The 8,282-nt window shown below is 37.0% G+C and overlaps 1 pseudogene; it reads right to left on the bottom strand.

Moving 5' to 3' along the window:
* Nucleotides 1-7,173: 7,173 nt before the first annotated feature.
* LOC129033815 (rRNA-processing protein FCF1 homolog) lies at nucleotides 7,174-7,729 on the bottom strand (annotated as a pseudogene).
* Nucleotides 7,730-8,282: the final 553 nt, after the last annotated feature.

Here is an 8,282-nt window from a genome sequence, read left to right as displayed (position 1 = left end):
TTGTAGTATTCTCTGATGATAGTTTGTATTTCTGTGGGATCAGTGGTGATATCCCCTTTATCATTTTTTATTGTGTCTATTTGATCCTTCTCTCTTTTCTTCTTTATTAGTCTAGCCAGCAATGTATCTATTTTATTAATCTTTTCAAAAAATCAGCTCGTAGATTCATTCATTTTTTTGGAGGATTTTTTGTGGCTGTATCTCCTTCTGTTATTTCTTGTCTTCTGCTAGCTTTTGAATTTGTTTGCCCTTGCTTCTCCAGTTCTTTTAATTGTGATGTTAGAGTGTCAATTTGAGATCTTTCCAGCTTTCCAATATGGGCATTTAGTGCTATAAATTTCCTTCTTAATACTGCTTTAGCTGTGTCCCAGAGATTCAGGTACACTGTCTCTTTCTTCTCATTAGTTTCAAAGCACTTCTTTATTTTTGCCTTAATTTCATTATTTACCCAGTAGTCATTCAGGAGCAAGTTGTTCAACTTCCATGTGGTTGTGCTGTTTTGAGAGCGTTTCTTAATCCTAAGTTCTAATTTGATTGTACTGTGATCTGAGAAACTGTTATGATTTCCATTCTTTATCATTTGCTGAGAAGTGTTCATTTTTGTTAATTTTTTGTCTCATTGATCTGTCTAATATTGACAGTGGGATATTAAAATCTCCCACTATTATTGTGTGGGAGTCTAAGTCTCTTTGTAGGTCTCTAAGAACTTGCTTTATGAATCTGGGTGCTCCTGTATTGGGTGCATATATATTTAGGATAGTTAGCTCTTCTTGTTGCGTTGATCCCTTTACCATTATGTAATGTCCTTCTTTGTCTTTTTTGATCTTTGTTGTTTTAAAGTCTGTTTTATCAGAGACTAGGAGTGCAATCCTTGCTTTTTTGTTGTTGTTGTTTTCCATTTGCTTGGTAAATATTCCTCTATCCCTTTATTTTGAGCCTATGTGTGTCTTTGCACATGAGATGGGTCTCCTGAATATAACACACCAATGGGTCTTGACTCTTTATCCAGTTTGCCAGTCTTTGTTTTTTAACTGGGGCATTTAGCCCATTTATATTTAAGGTTAATATTGTTATGTGTGAATTTGATCCTGTTATCATGATGCTAGCTGGTTATTTTGCACATTAGTTGATGCAGTTTCTTCATAGTGTCATTGGTCTTTTTATTTTGGTGTGTTTTTGCAGTGGCTGGTACCGGTTTTTTCTTTCCATATTTAGTGCTTCCTTCAGGAACTCCTGTAAGGCAGGCCTGGTGGTGACAAAATCCCTCAGCACTTGCTCATCTGTAAAGGATTTTATTTCTCCTTCACTTATGAAGATTAGTTTGGCTGGATATGAAATTCTTGGTTGAAAATTTGTTTCTTTAAGAATATTGAGGCTGGGCGTGGTGGCTCATTCCTGTAATCCTAGCACTTTGGGAGGCCAAGGCAGGCAGATCATTTGAGGTCAGGAGTTCAAGACCAGCCTGGCCAACATGGTGAAACCTCGTCTCTACTAAAAATACAAAAATTATCCAAGTGTGGTGGCACATGCCTATAACCCCAGCTACTCTGGAGGCTGAGGCAGGCAGAATTGTTTGAACCCAGGAGGCAGAGGTTGCAGTGTGCCAAGATTGCGCCATTGCACTCCAGCCTAGGCAACAGAGTGAGACTCCCTCTCAATAATAAACCAAAAAGAATATTGAATATTGCCCCCACTCTCTTCTGGCTTGTAGGGTTTCTGCAGAGAGAGCCACTGTTAGCCTGATGGGCTTCCCTTTGTAGGCAACGTGACCTTTTTCTCTGGCTGCCCTGCACATTTTTTCCTTCGTTTCAACCTTGGAGAATCTGATGATTATTTGTTTTGGGATTGTTCTTCTTGAGGAGTATCTTAGTGGTGTTTTCTGTATTTCTTGAATTTGAATGTTGGCCTGTCTTGCTAGGTTGAGGAAGTTCTCCTGGATAATATCCTGAAGTGTGTTTTCTAACTTGGTTGCATTCTCCCTGTCACTTTCAGGTACACCAATCAATCATAGGTTTGGTCTTTTCACATAGTCCCATATTTCTTGGAGGCTTTCTTCCTTCATTTTCATTATTTTTTCTCTAATCTTGTCTTCACACCTTATTTCAGTAAGCTGATCTTCAATCTCTGATATCCTTTCTTCTGCTTGATCGATTTGGCTATTGATAATTGTGTATGCTTCACAAAGTTCTCGTGCTATGCTTTTCAGTACCATCAGGTCATTTATGTTTCTCTCTAAACTGGTTATTCTAGTTAGCAGTTCCTGTAACCTTTTAACAAGTTTCTTAGCTTCCTTGCAATGGGTGAGAACATGCTCCTTTAGCTCAGAGGAGTCTGTTACTACCCATCTTTTGAAGCCTACTTCTTCCAATTCATCAATCTCATTCTCTGTCCGGTTTTGCACCCTTACTGGAGAGGAGCTGCGATCCTTTGGAGGAGAAGAGGCATTCTGGTTTTTGAAATTTTCAGCATTTTTGTTCTGGTTTTCCCTCATCTTTGTGGATTTATCTACCTTTGAACTTTGAGGCTGATGATCTTTGGATGGGATTTTTGTATGGGGGTCCTTTATGTTGATGGTGTTGCTTTCTGTTTGTTAGTTTCTCTTCTAACAGTCAGGCCTCTCTTCTGCAGGTCTGCTGCAGTTTGCTGGAGGTCCACTTCAGACCCTTTTCACCTGGGCATCACCAGTGGAGGCTGTAGAATAGCAAAGATTTCTGCCTGCACCTTCCTCTGAAAGCTTCGTCCCAGAGGGCCACCAGCCTGATTCCAGCTGGAGCTCTCCTGTATGAGGTGTCTGTTGACCCCTGTTGGGAGGTCTCTCTCAGCCAAGAGGCACAGGAGTCAGGGACCCACTTCAGGAGGCAGTCTGTCCCTTAGCAGAGCTGGTGCACTGTGCTGGGAGAATCCCTCTTGTCAGGATCAGCTGCTCTCTCAGAAGGTAATTTTGCAATGTGGAGCCAGTTACCTACTGAAGGTAACGTCCTACTCTCCTACAGAAAGTGTGGGATAGGGTGTCTATTCTTGCTATTGACATTTCCAAACAATAGTATCCAGTTCCATTTCTCAGCTTCAGGTGTGTCCTGGAGTCTTAGCTCTGAATCTTCCAATACCATCAAGTCACAGAGCGATGGAGGCTGAGGCTATGGCAGAATCACCTAGGCCTCCTGGAGCAGAGGACACAGGGCAGTGAAACCCTAATGCTGAGCTCCTTTTTTGTGTTTTGTTTTGTTTTGTTTTTGTTTTTGTTTTTTTGAGATGGAGTTTTGCTGTTGTAGCCCAGGTTGGAGTGCAATGGGGTGATCTCAGCTCACTGCAACCTCCATCTCCCGGGTTCAAGCAATTCTCCTGCCTCAGCCTCCCAAGTAGCTGGGATTACAGGTGCCCACCACCACGCCTGGCTAATTTTTGTATTTTTAGTAGAGACGGGGTTCCACCATGTTGGCCAGGCTGGTCTTGAAATCCTGACCTCAGGTTATCCATCGGCCTCGGCCTCCCAAATTGCTGGGATTACAGGCGTGAGCCAAAGTGCCTGGCCGCTCCTTTTTCTTTATGAGTGTCTTGGATATACTTGACTGTATTCTTCTATAAACACTTTAGAATCAGCTTATCAAATTTTACAGCAAATCCTGTGGGAATTTTGATTGAGACTGCACTGACTCTTCACATCAATTAGGAAAGAGCTGACATTAAGAATATCTCTTTATTCAAAAATATGTAATATTTTCATTAATCATTTGGAATATCTTTTAATGCTCACATAATTTTCTCCATATAATTTTGAAATGTTTTTTAGGTATATTCCTAGGATTCTTACAATATTTGTTGCTGTCACAAATGTCACTTATACAAGACATTTTTTTCCTAATTGTTGTTTGATGAGATATAAATACACAAATAATTTTTGCATATTAATCTTATTACAAACCACCTGGCTTTACTTTAATCAATTTCTACAAATTTTAGGTAGATTATTTTGTGTTTTTTCCGTTATATCATCTGTGAATAATATGTTTTGTCTGTTCCCTTCAATTCTTAGTTTCCCATGATTTTTCTAGTCTGATGCTGCTAGTTAGACATTCCAACTGAATGTTAATTTGAAACTATTGATTCTTTGCTAAGTTTCTGTCTTTGAAAGAGATGCTTCTAATATTTCACCATTAACAATAACATTTGCTATAGGCTTTTGGCAGATATCTTTATCAGGTTAAGTTCATTTCCCTTTTTATTTTGCTAAGAATTTTTCTCCTGAATCAGTGTCTGTTTTTTATCAAATTATTTGGAGAGTTTTTAAAATTTAAAGAGTTTTTATTCTGAATAAGTGTCTATTTTTCCACAAATAAGTTTTTCTCTCAAAATGATCATATGCTTTTCCTTCCATTTTCTGTAATTTCATTTGTAATAAATCATTTGAATTTCATAAATTTCATAATAAATCAATTGAATTTCTGGGATAATGATAAATTGCTCTTAGTAGATTGTATAGTTTATACATTTTTAAATTTAGATTGGTAATATTTTCTTTAAAACTTTTGTTTGTATATTTATGAATGAGAGAGACTGGCCTGTCATTTTCCATTTTTTTTTTTTTAACTCTCCTTATCATGTCTATGTATCAAGGTTATACTGGTGTCATTGAATGATTTGGGCAATATCCTCCCCCTCTAGTTTTCCATTATCTGGAAGACTTTATATTAGATTGAAGATATAATATCATCAAAAGTATATTAGAGCTTGCATGTTAAATCACTTGAGCTTGGAATTTTTCTTTCTTTAGGCATTGATCAATTTTTATAACAACTTTAGGACTATTCAGAGTTTCTACTTCCTGATTGAAAGTTTGTAGTTCTATTTTTAATAAATTTATCATTTTTTCCTAAGTTCATACATTTATTGGCAAGCCTCTCTTCTATTCCCTCTTCTCTCTTTTTCTAGGACTCTACTCAGAGCGGTACTTTGGATTGAACATTTTCATTCAGTCTTACGTGTATATATCTCCATTTTCGTGTTTCTATTCCCCTGGCTCTCTGCTCTTGTTTTGTGGGTAATTTTTCAGATGTACCTTTACTGTTATCTCTTTGGCTATGCTTTTTCTGCTATTTAACCTGTTTAATTAGTTTCTACTTCATTTCAGCCATTATATTTTCAATATCTAGAAGTTCCATTTGGTTGCTTTTCTAGAATTTCCTGCTTATTTATGAAAGTCTCTTGTGGCTTGGTCCATCAGTGAATTCAGCTTTTATTTTTTTATACATTGGCTATTCTACATTTTGCTTCTGACAATTTAATTATCTTAAGGTTTTTATGGGCTAAATCTTTTTTTTTTCTCTTTTTTCTGCTGCCTCATTCATGATATCTTGTCTCCTTATTTGCTTGATAATATTTAGAAACTCATGATTGACTTTAGTCTGGGAATAGTGTGGCCTTACATTGGGAATGCTTTTCTTCAGTTTTTGTTTCTGTTAAGGGTCTCTGGAGTATCATAGATCTAGTTGGACCTTTTAGGGTATCCTAGCTTAAGATAGGCATTTCAGCTTCAGCTTCCTTACTTCGTTGTCGGCCAAAAATTTAATGTATAATTGCAGTAATATTAAGGGCACCTGCTCATATTAAGGGCACCTGCTCGTATTAAAGCCACCTGCTTGAGGAGCAATCACATTTCTCTCACTTGCTTACCTCTCACAGCACGCACTTTCAGCTACTACTCAAGTCCTTTTGAGGGAGGGATAACAGATTTCCCCTGCTTCCTGGAGCTGAGCATGCACTGAGAAATATGTTATTCATCATTTAGTTGTGTTTTTGTAGGAGACCCTCTCAGAGAATTCAGTCTCCAGCATTGCCAGATGTAGTTACTCTTGGATGATAGTTGCACTAGTGTGGAATTCCTTCAGCTATTTGAAGATATTATGCCAATATTTTCTACTGTTTATTTATTTTTGCTAAAAAGTTTACTGCCAATGCAATTACTATTCTTTGGTAAGTAACTGTTTTTACTTTATGGTAACTTTTCAAATTTGTATTTTACCGTGTCATTTCTAAGGTGAACTTTAAAAACTCCAGCCTTGGAATTGGATATCCTTTTGATTTTACGTCTCCTCTCTTCATTTTGGAAAAAAAAAAAATCAGTCATTATCTCTTCTGTCATTACTTCTCTTCCCTTTTTTGGCAGGGAAAAGAAGTGGTGGAGAAAGTCCTATTCAATCTACCTTGTAAATTTTCAACTATTTCCTGTGTCTGCAAACTGTCTTCTTTCTTCTCTTTCTTCCTTCATCCCTCTCTCTCTTTCTCCCTTCCTTTCCTTTTTTTCCTTTCTTCCTTTCCTTCTTTTCTTTCTAAATATTTTAACCCCTGCCTTCTGTTTGTAGTGAATACTCTATTTTTTCTAAAAATATGCCACTTTTTATTGTAAACTGACAATTTATAATTGTGTAAATTTATGGGTTACAAAGTTATGTCATAATCTATGGATGCAATGTTGAATAATTAATTAAATCAAGTTAGTTAACACACCCATCACTTTAAATACTTAACATTTTCATGTTAAGAACATTTGGAATTTACTCTCATAGCAAGTTTGAAATGTGTGATACTTTTATTATTAACCATATTCACCACACTGTGCAACAGAACTTAGAAAAAAGTATAAGGCATATTCTTCCTAGGATTTTGTACACTTTTATCATTATTTAAATTTTTTTTTTTTTTTTGAGGCAGAGTTTCACTCTTGTTGCCCAGGCTGGAGTGCAATGGCATGATCTAGGCTCACTGCAACCTCCACCTCCCAGGTTCAAGTGATTCTCCTGCCTCAGCCTCCCTAGTAGCTGTGATTACAGGCGCATGCCACCACACCCGGCTGATTTTTGTATTTTTAGTAGAGATGGGGTTTCATCATATTGGTCAGGCTGGTCTTGAACTCCTGACCTCAGGTGATCTACCTGCCTTGGCCTCCCAAAGTGCTGGGATTACAGGTGTGAGCCACTGCACCTGGCCTAAAATTTTTAAATGCGACAAAACATCAATTTCAAAACAGCATCAGAAAGTGATCATATTTAACTATACTCAGCTCATAACAGAGCAAATGGGTAAACGGAAGAATATATCACGCTACTGAATGTTTAATGAACTGGAAACAATAGAAAGTTGGTCGAAGAAAGGCAGAGGAACTTTGTCTTATAAGAGTTAGAACCTAGGGGCTCCGTAGTCACCTGACATCTGTTTAGAGTTTTATCTATGGTTAGAAATGTACGTGTTAGGAACTCCAGGATTCTTTTGGATTCTTTTTTTAAGGTCCAAGGACACAATGTAACACTTGTGAGTTACTCTCTGTACTAAGCTGTGATCTGCATAGGTTTCTTTGTGTGTCCCCGGTAATCATTCCAATGTTGGATCCTTAACAATCCTTACAGTTGCTCAATACTTCTGCCCTAATTTCCCAGTTTCAGCCATTACACAATCAGTTATACAAGGGATACGCTTGGCATACACAGTCCATCATTGACTACACTAAGTCCAGTTTGGTTTTAATGGAAAATTTGATAAAGTTGGTGTCAAACAGGATGTGGTAAGGTGGGCCCAGCTGTGTATTATATTGGAAAAATAAGCATGGAAGGTGTTGAGGAACTTTTCTTTTCTTTAGCATGCTGGGATACTATTTTTCTTTCTTTTTATGTTTTAGTCTATCCTATTCTTTAAGCCTGTGATCTCTGAGACTAAGCATTCTCTTCATGGTCGCATACTTCCTGTTTTATTTTGCTTCCCCATGTTCATGTCACACTCTCGTTTCTCCTATTATTATCTTTAAATTGAATTATTCCTTTATTCAACAGTACTATATATGGCTTATTGAATTTTAATTTCAATGATCATATTCTTAATTTCCAAAAATGTTGATTGGTTTATTTTCATACCTACCTGTTCACGTTTTGTAATATCTATTTTTGGTTTGGTTTGGTTGGCTGGTTTGCCTATTTGTAATGTTAGTTATCTTCATGTATTTTGAAGTTTAATTTTACATCCTTTTCAATGACACATTGTGGTTTTTCCTCTCTCCTTTCTTATCTTCATTGACTAATAGTTTTGCATTATCTACTGGATCCCCTTCCATAAAGAGATCTGTTCTTCTTTGATATAATTACCTCTGGAAATATCTCATTACACATCGGTTAACTTCCTTTCATAGGTTATCTAAGTGTTGCAATATGATATAGACATAATGACAATATGATTGTCAGACGTAAGTTGGTTCCTATCACAGCTCCAATAGCAGAGGGACTGAGAAAGCTAGATTT

Source organism: Pongo pygmaeus, chromosome 2 (assembly GCF_028885625.2).
Source record: "Pongo pygmaeus isolate AG05252 chromosome 2, NHGRI_mPonPyg2-v2.0_pri, whole genome shotgun sequence".
Classification (NCBI taxonomy): Eukaryota; Metazoa; Chordata; class Mammalia; order Primates; family Hominidae; genus Pongo; species Pongo pygmaeus.
The sequence above is the reverse complement of the archived record's forward strand: the minus strand, read 5'-3'. Positions and strand labels throughout refer to the sequence as shown.